Source organism: Stigmatopora argus, chromosome 18 (assembly GCF_051989625.1).
Source record: "Stigmatopora argus isolate UIUO_Sarg chromosome 18, RoL_Sarg_1.0, whole genome shotgun sequence".
In the NCBI taxonomy this organism is placed as follows: domain Eukaryota; kingdom Metazoa; phylum Chordata; class Actinopteri; order Syngnathiformes; family Syngnathidae; genus Stigmatopora; species Stigmatopora argus.
The window spans coordinates 11,232,012-11,249,806 of record NC_135404.1 but is presented as its reverse complement, the minus strand read 5'-3'; the positions used below and the strand labels follow the sequence as shown (position 1 = coordinate 11,249,806).

The window sequence follows — 17,795 nt, the reverse complement described above, 5'->3', positions numbered from 1 at the left end:
TAGTGGGTAGGAGAAGAAAAGACACGGGTCGTCCTCGTGATCACGTCTTCCGCCTCTCTTTTTTGGAGACACAAGAGACGGGCTATTTAGTGGAGGCCACACAGTACGGACACTTTATTTACTCGGCTCCTTTCAGCTCGGGCCGAGCCGTCGGCCAAAAAACAGGAAAAAGAGCTGTTTGACAGGGTAGCCAGCCCCCGCCTTTTGGATACGCTGGATGTTATCGAGCCCCTCGTACCACAGATAAACATTTCAAAGCCGTGTCGTCGGCGTAGGTGGCGGAAGGACTCGAGTGGAAGTTGAGATGCTCGTGGTTTTACGGCAACTTGTAAAAGTTGAAGCACTCGTTTAACAGTTAGTAAAGGGAAAGTACGGTCTGAAATGAGATAAAATGTCGTTTGCCCAAGTTAATTTTGTGTTACAGTAGTGTTGGAGGCGCAAGGTGTTTTTTTTTTTGTAAATGAAGCTTTTTATAATTTTCTTAGCTATTGTAATTTGTACTTAAAAGTTCAATATGAAGGAGGAATATCAAAAGACAAAAGTTGAAGGCACTCTGACATTAGTTTATAACAGTATCACTTTTCTCATGTACACACAAAGGACACACATTCAATGTACAGTAAATAGTAGTCATTTTAAAAAAAAATATACATTTCAAATGATTAACTGGAAATGTATTATAGACAAAAGTTAAATACAACTGAACTGTATTGATTGAATGTTAAATGGTAAATTCCAAGTCGTCTTCATCATTTGATCATTCTTTTACGGAAACCAATTTTATTTTATTTTTAAAATCCTGACAATAAATGCCAGTACGCGATCTCTCGTCAACATGTGGGCACATTTAGGTCTGACCCACCTTTAATCCCCCCTCGGGCCGCACACACTGGTCCACTCTCGGCGTCCAGAAGCGCGCCAAGACCAGAAAAGGTCAGCGGGCTGTCCCGAGGCCAGCCTGGCGACCCGGCAGTCCCCCACAATGCATCTCCTCTCCGCCGACTCCCCTGGCTGACCTTTAAGGGGGCTCTCATTGCTACCAGACCTCTGAGAGAATGCCGTCCCTTAGAAAAAACACCGGGGAAATGACATGAACCCCCCCCCCCCAAGTGTTTGGTATTAAAGAAGCATGTTGTATTTTGGCTAAGTGTTGGAAGTAGCAGGACATTTGTGGATGTTCTAATGGTCACGTGGTAGTATTTATGTAGTTTGGAATTCTGGTTGAACTCGTGACGTTGACGGACGCCCAATCGGGGGCTCCGGAGCCGCATCAGGCTCAATTTGTTTGAGATTGGACGTCTATCACTCACTAGCAATAGAATAGTCTTCTTTGTGGTTTTAATTCTTGAATTACCGTAATGTACAACGAAAAAAAAAAAACGTAAAATAATGATGAATACGTAGTCAATAAACCAATATGCTAATAATTAAATATTCAGTCATGTATTAGGAATGTATCATTTTAGCAATGCCTTTTTTAATTTTTTTTGGTAACACACAAAGACTAATGCGAAAAATGACATCTGATTCATACTTGATTTTCTTCACGTGGAATCAAAGCTTATCTTTTCAACGTGAGTTTTACGAAGACAATCGAAAGACGACAGCTGGCAGGCGCATCTGTTCGGATTGGGGAATTATAATATAGCTCAACATTCCATTGATTTGATTAGAATTCCCTCCCGCCAAAGTTGTCGACTTCCCGGGGGGGTTCATTTATTTGCGGCATTGTCTGACAGGTAAATAGAAAAGTTGCGTTAGCGCGTAATTGGAAGAAATACACACCCTCCCTTTCCAAAAAGCTGAATTTTACCTTGAAAATTTGCATTTGCAAAGTGCCGCTCACCAGGCTCGATCACAGGCCAGCCAAAAGTTGCGAGTGTTACTTTTGAGTCTTTGCCGACGCCACAGTGGATGACGCGACACCCTTTTTCGAACCCCCCCCCCAAACACACACACACACAAACTCAAAACCTCTCGTCAGGGGCCTCTGAACTGTGCATTGAAAAACAAACGTTGCCACATAAAGATCATCCCTCATTTCTTCTGCAGTCACTCAGAAACACACACATACGTACATGCATACATACGTAGATCCCCCCCCCACCCCCCAATATGTTCTGTAACTTACAAATTCAAAGTGTTATTACCAGTTGAATAATAGGTTTCGTCTGAATAGTTCATTAAATTCTTCTTTTGCCCTCCATGGGAAAACTAAGTGTCACTTAAAAAGCGGGGCACAAATACAGAAGCAATAATGCTATTAAAAAGGCAAGTCCAACTTTTAAATATGGTTTGTGTTCAACTAAAACGAAACAGATTTTATTTCTAAAAATAACAATACTTACTATATACTAGTTTTTTTTAGAGGAAGCCACTGTAACATTTTGAACATTCCAAAAAAATAGAAAGTTGCTTCAATTTTGTAGTTTCAATGCAAATGTGCATGTTGTGAATGTAAAAATTAAATATAATGGAAGGATATTTAAAATAAATTGTACTTGAATTTTTTTTAATAGTACTTTAATGGATTAGAAAGGTATTCAGTGATTTTTTTTTCTTTCTGTTAGATTTTGAGAACTACTGCTGTGGTGTAATAGATAAGTTCAAAGTGCCAGGATATGATCAGTTCTATACAATAACAAAATATGGTAATATCTATATGTTGCATTGTGAATAGATTAATGTAATATGTTTGTATTTTTAAGGGTCATATTTGATATTTTACAACTGAACTTTCACAGAGAGGTTCGAATTGTGTGTGTGTGTGTGTAAAACTTATTTTAAAAATAGTATTAATCATTCTTAGCGTTGTAATTTTCTTTAACTGAATTAGCCATCAATTTCATTATTTCAAATGTATGTAAAATATATTTATAGTAACACTTTTTGCGCATATTTACAACCATTGAACAAACACTGAAAATGAATGATTCAAAAGAGAAATGAATGGACATAGTAAGTCGATTTTATTGGCCCAATTTGAGGGTAGGAAGGCTCCTTTAAAAAAAAAAAAAAAATTAAAAAGTCGAAATCTACATAATCTGTATTCTCAGTGGGGCAGGTTCAAAAATGGGATGGGACCCCTGGTGGCCCCAAGCCGTACTTTAGCCACCCCTGCTAACATCTGCGCTGCATTTGTACAGTGACATGATACCCAATAATGATGTCAACATTGGAAACTAATTTGCGTGCCCCTCCGAGTGACCCCAAACAATATATCTGCCTTCTTTGCGCGTGCGTGCATGTCCACAGCGACTTTGCGTCATTATCGTCCGTCCGATTCGCGCGTGACTAAAATATGACAAATCCCGCATTCCCACAGGTGTTTCCTATCCCCGGTTACCGCGGCAACCGTGCGCGTGCCCCCCACGTCACCCTTTTCCCAAAGTCCAACGTCGAAGACGCGGACGACCTCAAACCCCCCGCCGTTCGGCGCGAAACCGGCAGGGGAGGCTGCGACTCACCCTTTTGCTTTCACGCTTCTCGTAACTTGAGAGCGGCTGATCTCGCGGGTCAAAGGTCAACGCCCGCCTCCCGCTCCGGCTCATTCCCACACCGGCGCGCAAACCCGCGACCGCGCAGGTGCGGACTCGGCCCGACCCGGGCGCCGATTTTAAGGACGCGGCTCCCGGGTCGTCGTCCTCCCTGCTCCGTGACCTTTGACCCCTTCTCCTCCGTCAAGCCGTCGCGTCGGCGGCGGTTGCCGTGGAGCCGGGCGGGCTCGTCCGTTATGTCAGCCGACCCCGTGCTGAACTCGCCGGCGCAATTTTAATTTTTAAAAGAAAAACCTATTTTAAAATATATATATATTTGATTATTTTAGTATTATTTCCGTTAATGAGGAAAGCCTGAGAGGGCCTCCCCTCCTTTTAATTCCACAAAGATGGTGTCTTTTGACACGTATGACAGGACATGAGACGAGGGGCACGCACACCCCAACCCCGCCGCGTAAACGCACACTCTCACCCGCACACGCATCTGCTTTGGCCATCGGCCGCCGCTAGTGGACGCGACGCGCCCCTCCTCCCGAGACACCCGCGTTCATTCTCCCCTTACGGCGCTCCTCGTAGCTTTCTCTATCACTGGCAAAGTAAACCCACCATGTGAGAATGATGAATGGGCCATCCTGCGCCGGAAACACACGTTAAAACCTCCCGCTACACACACACACACACACACACAAACACACACATATACACACACACCCCGGATTTCTCCCGCACTCTCCTATCTGACTACACTTCTCTCTTCCTTCCCACACACAGAGCACAGTGTCTCCTCCATAATCTTCTCTCACACACACACACTCTCACACACACATGTGCGCACCTGTGTGTGTGTGTGTGTGAGAGTTAATTCACAAGGTTAAAGATTCACTTGAATTTTTTTTTTCATCACCGTTTAACCAAATAGAATAAACATGTATTTAACCTCTATTTATTCGGGTAATCGCCATTGCCTGCCTACAGAAGGCGGTTAAAACAAAGCGACGTTATTTCAAGTTAGCCGGTACAGCGCAACATGTTATTCAACATTAAAATGTGCAGAACAGGTGGAGGATCTTTTAGAATAGTCTTCCCAAATTTTATGATTTCATAAAGAGTGCTTTCAGAAAATTGAAAAGATTGACCAAAATCATACCTGTCAACCTCTGCCGATAACTGCCCTTATAAATGATTATGATTCCCCTTACAAACCCCCCCAAAAACCTTCCAAACACCGTACGACTCGTACGAGTCGTACGGTGTTTGGAAGGTTTTTTGGGGGGTTTGTAAGGGGAATCATAATCATTTATAAGGGCAGTTATCGGCAGAGGTTGACAGGTATGCAAAATTAGAGCCGGCTTTAAGATAGAAGCGGTGAATAGAAATGACCTCGGTGAGTGGTCGGCATGGTGACCTGAAATAAACGTAGACCACGTTCAATATTCGTCAAAACAATCAAAGTAAGGTTGCTTTTAAAATTCATTTTTCATCCGCTTCACTTTCTTCTCGCGTGCAAATGTTTACAAAAATCTCTTGACGAGCAAAGAGTTAATTTTCTTCCCCTTTTGCACGGGCGAAAAACTAAAGTAGACAGAAAACACGATAACATGAAACAGAAGCGATGGCGTGCCAAGCCGCTTTTGAACTTTGGAGCGCACCCCAAAAAGAGATTAATACTCCCCTTTAATTGAGTCTGTCGGTGAGATATTTATTTAACAATATGTTTATTATTGTGTTTAAATCACGTGTCGCAGACCGTTGCCCAAATGGTCGCACATCTGCAACCAATTAGGGCCAATGGCCGTCAACTTATGGTGGTAATTTTTAGCTTTAGTTGTGCGATCTTTTCTGCCAAATTCTTGCAATCTATCTCCAAATTTTTATATTCTTGTCGACAGAAAACGTTGGCCCGTTTTAGCGACCGGCTCGTTCTTAACCGCAGACTTTTAAAGATTTTACTTGACAAATAATACGTCTTTATTCATCTATCTTTGCTGGCAAATGACCTAAAGTGACAGTTTCCTCTCATAAAGGTTGCCAAATGTAAAAATGAAAGAATTCTAACAGCGATAATGCTTCATTTTTCTTCGTGGAAGTAAACATGGAACATAACGATCTATTATGGTGGACTTAATTTGCCATGTCGCCCTTCATTTTTCAATTTTTCACCAAAAATATGGCACGTTAGCTCACGAAACTTAATTTTAAAAAAAAAGGTCCGTCCCTAAAATTGTGACCTCTCATTAAATGAAATTAACATTGCACATCATAACAAATTTAATCCCTTATTTTCTTTCGCGTCGTTGACAGAGTCTGACATCAGCCAGGGGAGATGTTCAAACTCCAGGTGGTCCATAACTAATTAAATAAAGCACCACCGCCAGAGAAAATCCCTTTTAGATGCATTGAGAAAGAAACGGGGAGAACTAGGAGGGAAAAAAATAAATAAAATAAAATCCCCACCAACCTAAACTAAAGGGTAAAAAAAAAAAAAATATGAAAAAGAGTTTCATTTGCTGTCAAAACATTTGTAGTGGAATTAAACATATGGATGCCACAGGCAAAGTGAGGGCTGGAATACATTAGAGCTGCACAATGTTACGCTAACCCTCCAGTATCTTACACAGCTCACAGAGATTAATGGAATAAAAGGGGATGGAGAGAAAATGTGTGAGAGAGAGACTGAGTGTCAGTCAATCCAAAAAAAAGGAGAAAAAAAAAGGAAAAAAAATCAATATTCCCCCTATGATAAACGTTTTGGCTGTAAGACTTAGCGCTACATCCCCATCAGAACTTAAATTTGACACCCGGGCAAGTGCTCCCCAACTTCTGCATTAATTAGACAAATCCATTTTGAATTGTAGTATTTGACTTGTGTGTGATTCGGCTTCTTTTGATCAGCGCTGTGTTGATTTTTTTTAAGCTTAAAAAGAGTCTACCATACCTTTGTGCTAAGGCTAAAGTGGGAAATTGCTCATCTGACACACATTTGATAATAACGTGCTTTTGTCATAAACAGGCAGGGTTTTTCGTTGATTTTTGTGTCCACCGTATCGAGTAGATTTCAATCATCGGCGAGCTTTCGTGTTGGGGCTAAAGGGCTGGAATAAAAAGAGGAATGCGGGTTTTACGTGCGCCAGTCAGTAGCCGGCTTGTTGTTTTACAGTCGTCGGTAAATTGAGACGGAAATTTATGATTTGCCTGCTAGGTTTGCTTGCTTGAAAACGTGGATTTGGGATTTTTGGAGTCACGGTCACGTGAAAAGTGCCCTTTGTTTTCTTTGCAAACTCTCAGCAGGTGGTTATTTTTAAATGCTGATAGTAAAAGCAATTTGGCTTTTCTGTTGAATTTTGCAATCAGTCTGTCAGTCACATGGATTAGTCACATGACCATTTTGGAAGCTTTTTCTTATTGATCATATTTACAAATAGGCTGTCAGTGGTTTGAATTTGGTGAACTGCTCCATGTTGATGTGAAATAAATAGACAGTTGAATAATGTTATCATTTTTAAGGGATAAAATTATTTCGTAAATTCTGGAAAGGTGTATTCTTCATTTATTAAGAATCCCAAGTGAGAAAATCCATAACCTAATAGCAACTAGTTGAGTCATCTATAACTTTATGTAGCAGTTCCCATGCTAAATATTGTGTTTTATATGTTTTTATTAGTGCTGAAAGGGATTTAAGTGCAACTACGGATAAAAAAACGGATTCAAACAGGTAGCCATTTTTCATAGCCGCCTCCCTTTATGGATTTCTGATGATTATTTACATAGTTTATTGGTTTAAAAGCTTTTGCCTCACGCCGAGAGCTCTCCAAACATATTTTTAGTCGGAGGCCGTCTTGTGCCGTGTCACAAAGGAGCAATTTAACCCACTTTGACCTAAAAAAAAAAAAAAAAATACAACGCACCAGACCAACCTGGTTATTTGGCCAGGCGTTTTCGAACAAAGACGCACACACACACACACATCGACAGTTGCCCCTCGTGGACTAAATTTGGCAAAGCGTGCGGAACCCCCTGCATATTTTAGCCAGCATTTCTGCCTATTATTGCAAATGCGAAGATCCCGCCGTGTGAGAGCGATGGCCAATTTATCATTCATTGCGGTAAATCGCAGTGGAGACTGCATTTAATTGAGTTTATATTGTATTTCTTAGCTGGGTGCCTTCTCGCTATAGGGTGGGGGAGTTCTCCCAGTAGCAGCAGCAGGGGCTGAAGGGAGGTGTCGTTGGGTGGGGGGCACGGATGGGGGGGACGACGGGGACCCCACTACCACCTCTTGACAGCTCCGCCTCTGACTAACTACTAGTGAAAACCTCTCATGTATAATGTGTTTGCATATTCTCAGGCCACTTGCACAAAGATTTGTCTTTAATTTTTGCTTCTGATCATCACTAGAGAGACGGTGGATGTAAAATAAAGCTTTTCTGTTAAACATCTATCATCACGTTATATTCCGTCTATAAAAAAGGGTAACCGAATGCCTTTTTTTTTTTGTTGCCGGCCCTCACAAAGTTAACTTTTGATATAAAAGACCTCCTCCGAAGAAAGATATTAAATGCGGCAATGGCATTTTAGCATGTTTTCATTTAATTAGCTTTAATCTGACTCATGTGTTTAAATGGGCAAAACAGCATGAAGAAAACAGAGGATGTCTTATTCATCAAAAGCAAAGTGAGGGAAGCGTCGCGTTGCTATTAGCAGCCAGTAATGAAAAAAAGGCCCACTTCGCTCGCAGACTTAACGATGGTCTCTTTCTATTCCACTTCAAAGCTTCATCATTTAGTTCATTTGCTCGCCTTAATGGGCCGTGATGTCGTTATGGGACGCCGACTATGGACCACGTGATGGCTGTCTGGTCACTCATTTCCAAATCTGCCCAACTTGCCCTCGTAGCACGTAGCATGTAGCGCTCATTTTGTAACTGCCGTGTCGTCACGTGGAGAAGAACACATACAAAAAACACTGTTTTTTTCTTGAAACCTTTTATTTTCTCACATCACAATTAAGTACAATTACAAAAAGTAAGAAAATAGCTGTCCTTTTTTGAAAAATTGTACCTTAAAAACTGTCATTTAGTGTCGTAGCCGTAGCTTTATGGAACACACTGATGTGTTAAGTTCAAAATATGTGATCCATGATATAAATTTGAATCATAATAAAGTAAATGTAGATAAACCAATAAGGATAGCAAAAATGCATATAGCCATACATTATAAAACATGGATTTTTTTATACACAGTCGTGTTTATAGGTTTACAAGGACAAAAATAGCAGTGTGTAAGGTTCGTACACACACACACACACACACACACACACACACACACATTTTTCATTGGGATTCATATTAAACTCAAACACGTTTAATTAAAAATATGAAGTTACATTTTGACAAGCCAGGATGTTTACTTTGACAAAAAAATAAATAAATAAAAGTAGCTAAAATTATAAAGTATTGTTTGACCTAAAAAAAATGTTCAAGTAAATTTTCTTTTTTAATGTCATTTTCATCTCTGCGATCTTATCATGTAAACTATTTGCAACTACTTTTACAAGTTCCATGTTATGCTTTTATTTTGTTTTATTTTGCCCCATTCAATGTGATTAACTTTAACATCCCCTCAAACACACACAAACACACACACACAAACACACACACAACACAAAACATGCTGCAGTTTTCATTGGCATTTTCAAAATAAACGATGAAACTTCCACACAAAAACACGAGCACTCATCTTCTAGTAAATTATTCCAAAAAGCTACAAGACATGACTTTTGATGTGTGAAGCCAATTTTTCACGCACACACACTCACGTAAAGAGGTTTTTCTTTTGTCCAAAATCTTATTGTGAAAGGCAAAATTGCGAATAAAATAATAAGGATAATACATGTACATTTGAACAAAGCGGTCACGTAACTTGCGTGGAGATGAGGACAACTAAAAGTGTGTTCTTTAAAGTCAGTCCACTTTGTGAAATTATGGAAAGTGGTGCCTTCCTTCAGCCAATTTCATATTTGCCAAAATCTGTCAAAATATTTTTGGGGGAGGGGGCTATAACATCATAAAATTAATATGAAGATTTAAAAAAATGTTGACGGTTTACTAGGGGAGCTTTATGGGGATTTTCCGTAAACACTCTGACCAGATTAAATTCAGAAGATTACAATTCATTTTTCTTAATGTATTTACAATCCAGTCATGTTAAAATAGTTAAATTAATTATTCTTGCAATAAAAAAAACAGCAAGGCAATACAGTAAAGTCAACACACACGCGCACACACACACAGGATTATGCGGGGATTGTGTCGATTTATCTTCCAAAATACTATTAGATTTTAATTTATATTCAAGTTTATTAAAAATACATTTTAAGCCAAATATAATTGAAAACTAAAAAATTACACCGACTCCATTCAATCTACAAACTATTTTTAGACTAGAGTAAACACACACACACACACACACATGCACGCACGCAGGATCGATTTTTAAATGTACTACTTTATATTTGCTGTCGTCAAATTTCATTTTATTTATTAAAAAGAAAAAGAAAATATTCCCTTTGTTTTGATGCGATTTGTATTACGTCGTGTGGACCATGAAAAAAAAATAAAGCTCCGTTTTCAATAACATTATAGTTATTTTTTTATATAGGGTGCATTAATACTATTTTTTATGATGAAGTAACCTCTTTTTAATCATTTTACTGCAAAACTAGCATCGTCCAAACAGTAAATTTGACATTTACCATTATCGTCGTTAAACGTATTTTTTAAAAATAGAATTATCTAGACGTGTTGATGTTTTTAAAAATGGAGAATTGATCGATTAGCGTCCTCACCTGTGCAAATACTAGCCCCCAAAAAGTAAACGAAGATGATGGATCGATGACGACGTCCTCCTCGCCTCGTCCTCTCTCCTCCGTCCGTCCACATTGTCTTTTTCCAAACGTGTAACATGAAACCGCAGGCAAATAAATCCCCTCATGCAGAAAAGTGCGTTCGAAAATGGCGCCCCGCCGCAGAGGGGGCGTCTTGTGGGAGGAGAAGCGAACTGTGCTGCTGGCGAGGGGGGGAGGAAAAAAGGGAGAGTGTGGCGTGTCTCCAAAATGGAGCTGCAGTCTCTCTCTTCTTCGTCATACCACCAACCCACTCGCACCATTTTCAAAAACCGTCGCCGGAAAGCGTCCCCCTCAACTCGGAAAGCCCCGTTTTCGAGTCGTCGCCCGCGGTAGAGCAGGCGGACAGTCGCCGCCGTAAACGCCCCGGAGAACGGCTTCGTCTCCGGGCCGTTCCCATCCCCCCTTTCTGGTGGTTGTTGTTGTTGTCGTTGTTGTTGTTTTTTTTTCCTCTTCCACGGCGGCTCGTCGGACTTCTCCAAACGGGTTTTGGTCTATCGGATCCGCTTCGGGACGTTCTCTTTTTTTCCCCCCGGTGCGTTGTTCTTGGCTCCGGCCTGGAGCTCCGGCGAAAGGAGCCCTTGCGCGGAGCTCCGGCGTGGCCGCGTCGCGTGGTAGGCAGGCGGGCTGGAGTGCGGGGGGCTTCCGCGGGAGAGCTGTGAAGAGAGGGGGGGGTCGCTCTCTTTCTCTCCCGCTCCGGAGGAGAGAAGAAGGGGAGGAGGTGGGAGGCAAAGGAGGGGGAAGCCCACACTGATAGCTTGGAGGGAGCCCCAGCATGTTGTGCGTGTGTGGACGTGCATGAGGACGGTTGCTAGGAAATCCTTTCTATGTGTGGAAAGGAGGGGAGGATCTACATGCAGGATGAGGAGGAGGCAGCTGCATTAGATATAGATTTTTTTTTTTAAATGACAAAATCATACATAGATTTTGCATTCTTGGTGATTTTTGAAGATGGATTTGGTGTAGGCTGTAAATAGGGTGTGTTGGAGAGTTTTGTGTGCAGGTGGGCCTGGACGACATCTACACCTACGTCTTTGGGACGTTGCATTTTTCAAGGGAGGGCACGAGAACTTTCTTATTTGCCAAAATGTATTCAGGAAAGGCTTGTTTTGTATCTAAAGTCAAGGACAATCCATTTTTCAAACAATACGTACACGGAACAATAGTTATGCAAGTATTCACATTGCAATTTGAACAAAGTTTTCATTTACTTGGCTTATCATAGGTGCAACATGCAGTTTTTCAATGATCGCATCCAACCCTTCATTATCACCTCTTAAACTCATAAAAAAATATATGACGTAAAAAAAAAAACATAATTTTCCACATTCGTCCTGAGATCTTGATAACTTGTCCGATCAAATCCCCCAAATTAAATTTGGAATTTTCCCCAAATGAACATTACATTTTTTTAATCCCACATGACATTCAAGCCCGGCTGTGTAGACTTTTTACATCCACTGTATATAAACCTCCATTTCATTTCCAAAGAGCTCGCTAGGTGTGTGTGTGTGTGTGTGTGGTGGTATTTTCAGATAAATCACTCTTTGCTTGGCCAACAGTCAGTCCCCCTCACCTATGTAAATGCACCCCCGAGGGCAACAGATTTATCTGCTTCACCCCCACACTCGGGTAAACACACACTTGCCCCGTGGGCCGGCCCACCTCAGCCTTCAGCTTTTGCCCTCTCTTTCCCTGCTCCCCACTGTAACCCCCCGCCCGGCCCCCCAGCATGGAGATGGATGGCCCGTATCCCATTTGTTTGGATGCAAATGGACTTTAACCCCAAATTAATGGATAACTCCCCACAATGCTCTTTGATAATACCCCACTCCAATGATGCGCACGCACTTTCATCTTTGGCCCTATTGTAAAATTTTAACGACGGGCTCCTTAAAGGGAGAAATATGTACATTTTCTTACCAGATTTGTGATGGAAAATGCAATTCATTCTGTTTTTTTGCCCTTTAAATTCTAGGCATTTTTCGTGCTTTTCCTGCGCAAAAATACTGAAACATTCCGAATTTAATTAAAACTGGGTGTGCAGAAGGCCATCCTAGGGATGTATTTTGCCATTTTTATAGCGGTACGTTGCCATATCGATGGATTGAATATGACATTATGTAAAGATTAGACACGATAATTCATGTCATTTTTGTTGCTAGTCTAGACTCCGCCCTAAAATCTTCACCTTTTATTTTAAACTATGCCTCGACTTATTTCATTTCTCACGTGTGTCCCCTAAAATGAAGTTAAAATCTCCACCTGGAAGAACCAAAAAGGAGAAAACCCAAAGAAAAACAGCGACTTCCTCTTCTTTTCCATCCTTTATAGCCGAGAACTATCACATTGTTGTAATTCTATTTCTATTTTACGCGTGCTCGTTTGAACTTTTGTTCCTCGTTGGATGCCGTGGCGGGGGGGATGATGACAGGCGTTCGGGGTTGAACATGAAGCGGGGTGTCGGAACAGCGATATAGATATGATCCCTCCCCCCATTAGCCACGGCGCCACGCTGCTCGGCAGCGCTAGAATTTTATTTTAGTCGGCCGGCTCGCGCAGGTTGATCAAGAGCAGAAAAGGAACGGTTCGGGGATGGCGAGGAGGCGTGCGTCTGAATCCACGTACGCTATTTTTCTTGCATGTGTACTTGTCAGCCTGTGAGCGCAATCAATGAACCCCCTCCCCCGCTTTTTCTCAATCTGCCTGGTGTCAGCAGCACGCGAGGAGAAGACATTATGTCAAAATTCATCTAGGGAAGAGGCCACTTGTTGCCGGAGATGACGAAAGATGGGCGTGGGGGGATTATTTTGTATGAATAAGATTCTTCTGGCTCATGTAAAAATTCCACCTACAGTTTGGATGATAACTGAAATGAAGGACTAGTTTAGTTTTACACTTGACAGACCAAAAAGTCAGTCCATCTTTGCTCTACAAACCAGCACTGACTTTGGGGCGGGGCAATCAAAGCAGTCCGAGGCCTCTTCGGGACCAAAGCTAGAATCCTACATTTATTCGCATGTAAGAGGCTTCCCTAGCCAAAGGCATCATGGCTAAGTCCGCTCGCCTAGCGGTAAATTGGCTAAAACGAGTCCGGGTTCGACAGCGATGAGTAAAAACGGAATGTCACCTAGCTACAGCAATACCTCGCTTACAAAATCCCGTATTTTCACGACTAGAAGGGGCACTTAAAAGTCTTAAATTTTCTCCAAAATAGACAGCGCACTTTATAATCCAGTGCGCCTTATATATGGAAAAAAATTAAAGTGTCATTCATTGAGGGTGCGTCTCATAATGTGGTGCGCCTTATAGTCGTGAAAATACGGTAGGTGAATAACCACCATGTAGGCACAGTGTTTTTATGGTTTTTATTTCATATTATTTGGACTTTTAAAGGGCCTCTTTGTACTATTATTGAACTCACCCATTGGAATACTGTTCACCATTAGAGCAGGCGCTAACACGTTTTGGGATTATCTCATGTGGGTCAATGGAAGACTCGCACATGAACATTTGATCCTCTGAACTCTCCCTCAACTCCAACTGTCGTCACATTTACGGGATCTCGTGATCGGCGGAGGTTGGATTTCTCTTGTTGTTCTTTTAAGTACCCAGCGCAACAATTGGAACATTTTAACTGACTTATCGTTTACACACATGTTATTTGAAGAAGCATGTAACTTAGGTTAGGCGGGCTCTCGTTGAATTGATTGACACTCCTAGTGCATTCATTTTTTTTGCCTCGCAAGGGTGGCGGGGGGTGCCGGAGCCTATCCCAGTTAACTATCCCATCAATTCTTCGCAGTGACCCAAAACCGGAGAGCCGCTTTTGGACTCCCACTGATGCTATCGGTCCCGAGTTGACCTCTGACCTCCCATCAGGCCCCGCGACACACACTTCCCCTTTTTTTTCTCTATGACCGAGATCGCATGACCGCTCGGGCCCTCCGCGTGACGCTGCTGCAGATGTGGAGAGAGAAAGACTTTTTTTTGGGGGGGGGGGGAAATCATTGGAGGGCTCGATCGCTGGGGGTTGACGAGGAGAACAAGTGGACTCGTCAGCAGACGGCGAGGAGGGGAGAGCGCTGACAAAGCTAGCTTTGTCTCGGTTCCGGCTGCTCCATTAGCAGCTGCAATGCTAAAAAAAAAAAAAATTGGAATGGATGCACGACCGAAGGGTCTTCAGCGCCCCGGCTCGACGTTAAAGCGACGTCTCCGTTTGATGCCGCCGCGTCGAATATGCATATACGTACGTACACGCCCCGTAACTCACAGAGACGTACAGTGCGGCGGATTCGACTCCACAAGGAGCCCCTGTGTGTCCGTTGATGTCATCGTCTTTCATGTGTGGGAAGATGAGGCGTTTTAGTGCGTGGCCAAAAGTCACATCCCAGGATGCTTTGCGGCCCCCGCTCGGCCCCGTTTGCGACTCTGGCAACTCATCTATGGGAACTTCCATAAAACCTCAGCGTGCACTTGACTCCAAAAATCACACCGGCGTGTAAACAATTGGGCAAAAGCGGCACCGTCTTCAAGTCCGGTGCCACCTTGAAGTGCTTTTGGCGTAGCAAAAAGAAGCTGGAAGCTAAAATTGGAAGCAGAGGTTAGTTTAACGTGGGATTCCTAACCTATCGCAGCTGTGTTACACGCAGAAATATCCCATTTTCCCAGCATTAGCAGCGGTGTTGCCGTGGATAGCAAATGACAAGCATTTGATGTAAATCTTTTCAACTGAAGCGAGAGCGCTGACAGTAAACGTTGGCGTTTCGCCGCTTTTGACGGTGAGAGACGTACTAAGCGTTTTTCACCGGCTGTCGGCCCTCCCGCTTTAAATGAAATGGACACGCGTGGCCGTCAATGGCGGCCAATGAGTCGGGGGCTTCAAAAAGTATAAGAATGAAACTGTAAGCCGTCTGATTTTTGCGTCGCTGTTGTATATTTTTTTTATGTTCAGTGAGTCTATTTGCAGTTTGCATTGTCAACCTTGTATTTTTATATATGTAGAATTAATAACCATTTAGTTTAAAAATGTCAACATATGAAAAGGGCATACTGTTGTAAAAATATGTTAAGAAAATTAATGATGTGAAGAAAAATCACATTTTGGCCTTGAATTCTTACCACAAACTTGGAAAAAAAGTCACGAGCATATATTCTTTATCTTCTGCGAGGAGCTGTACAGCTGTACAATAGAGTAAATCTATTTGTAATAATATGACTAAAAGAAGAATAATGGGAACAAAAAAATGTGGAGTTTTAGTGGTACGGTTTGGGTGAAAAATTTGAATTTTATTTGCTCAAAATTTGCACATTTGTGGTCAGAAATTGGATATGTTAATGTAAATAACAATAGGTGAATAGCCTAAAATGTTAACCTTCTATTTGTATGACTAAATTAGACCAAATGGGGAGTTTGGATAAATAAATAATGACCATATGTTTAAAAAAAGTAGTGGTAACATTTTTTCTAGTCATATATTTTTTTTTTAAATGCATTTGCTTAGGAGTGATTGGATTCCAAGCGTGACCACAAGCATTGTGCCACCACGTCTCCACATTTCCTTCGACCTTTGCTTGTTTTCTCCCGTTATCTTTAAATATCCATCGTGCATTTCCAAAACAGATGCATGAATGGACTTTGAAGCTTATCCCACAACATTTTCCTCCACAGACAAACCAGTATTGTCCGCCTCATCCAGTGATGAATATTACAGATGTTTCCTGTGTACACGCGGTTGGCGCATAATGATAAGGCCCGCTGCGAATATACTGGACATTTGACTATTTCAAGCCTCTCGCAACCTTTGGAGCAAAAAAAAAAAATCCCTCTTCGCCTGAGAAAAAAAGGAAGGGGATGTTACAAATATGGATTTATGTATGAGAACATGTGTAAGGGCGAACCGCCGAAGTATGTTTAGCCGACGCGGCGGGGGTAAAAGAGACGACTTTAGCGGTAGAGCGGCTTCGGTTCGGGATTGTTCTGATGAGGAGCGCCGGGTCGAGTTTCAGGGCCGCGGGCGTTCCGACTCTGACTGAACGCACCTCAATTGTTCCTCGTAGGGAGTTGAAATAGACGGATGGGGTGGGTGGGTGGATGGCATCTATTTAACCGGTCGGTCAGGGGTCAGTTTGAAGGCGCTCTCCTGTTACGGCTTGGTTTAAAACAAGGAACGGGTAGGGGTGGTAGGGGAGGTGGTAGGGGGGGGGAGTCTAGATTATGACAGGAAGAAAACATGAGGAGCTTCCGTGAGCTTGGGCAGAGGAATTTTTAAATCAAACAGATGTCTTAAAGGGCCTGTCTGGAACGCTTGTCGACATTTCTGTTCTTGCGCGTTTGCTGGTTTCTTGCCAAAGAGTTCAGCCTTGCTACCAAAGTTGCTGTATTGATTGTTTATTTTTTTGATAAATGATCAAATGGTTACGGGTTTGAAAGGTCTTTGTTCTGGCGATATGTCGGTTATGGGTGTTTATGTTTGGAGTATCAAATAAATGCAGAGAAATCTCTAGGGTTTGTTAGAATTGCTTGTGGGAAGCGAATATTCATATGGAGAAAATTTATCTATATGTTTTGTAGTTATATTTAGTTTTTGTAAGTCATATTTTAACATTAAAGTGAAAAATGCCGTATTTTGCGGAGTATAAGTTGCAAAATGAAAGGGAAAAAATAGTAGATATGTCGCACTGGAGGAAAAGTTGCATTTTTGCTTTTTAAATTATTAGAAAGCAAGAACAAATAATAAAGTATAACAGGGAACAACAGACAAAATAACCACCTGCTATTGTAAAATATTATGTTTTGTTTCGGATACTATAGCCTAAAATACACAACATAACAAGCTAGTGGCACTAAAATAATTTTTAAAAAGTGTGACTTGTAAGAAAGCAATAACAAATATTAAAGTATAACAGGAAACAACAGACAAAATAACCACCTTCTATTGTAAAATATGGTTTTTTTCGGATACTATAGCCTAAAATACACAACATAACAAGCTAGTGGCACTAAAATAATTTTTAAAAAGTGTGACTTGTAATCCGCTAATTACGGAGGAGTTGATGTTAATGAGTCACACGCACATGACCACATAAACGACATGATAATTGTGTATGGTGCGGTCGACGTCCAATGCATTGCAGCACTCGACTGGCATTTCATCATTTCAATTGGTGACATTGATCTCATTGATTTTGTAAATGGAGTTATGAGCTTGGCCCAGGACCCAGTTCCACTTTTAAATTAGATTCTTAATCGTCTCACGTGAGTTAAAGGAAGTGAAGCACCGTATATTTAAGCAACTGTTGAATTATGTACGCAGGTAGCACGCCGACGCTTGACTCACGCACACGGAAGAGACGGCATACGAGCGGCGGCGGCAGCGGCGGCGGGAGAGCGAGAGG

At 41.8% G+C, this 17,795-nt stretch overlaps 1 long non-coding RNA gene across 1 annotated transcript in view; it reads left to right on the top strand.

Annotated features, from left to right (window-relative positions):
• Positions 1–17,795, top strand: part of LOC144092632 (uncharacterized) — a 26,555-nt gene extending 8,760 nt beyond the window's left edge. Inside the window, exon 3 of the long non-coding RNA XR_013306102.1 lies at positions 17,714–17,795. This is a non-coding gene — a long non-coding RNA (uncharacterized LOC144092632). The remainder of the gene's footprint in view (positions 1–17,713) is intronic.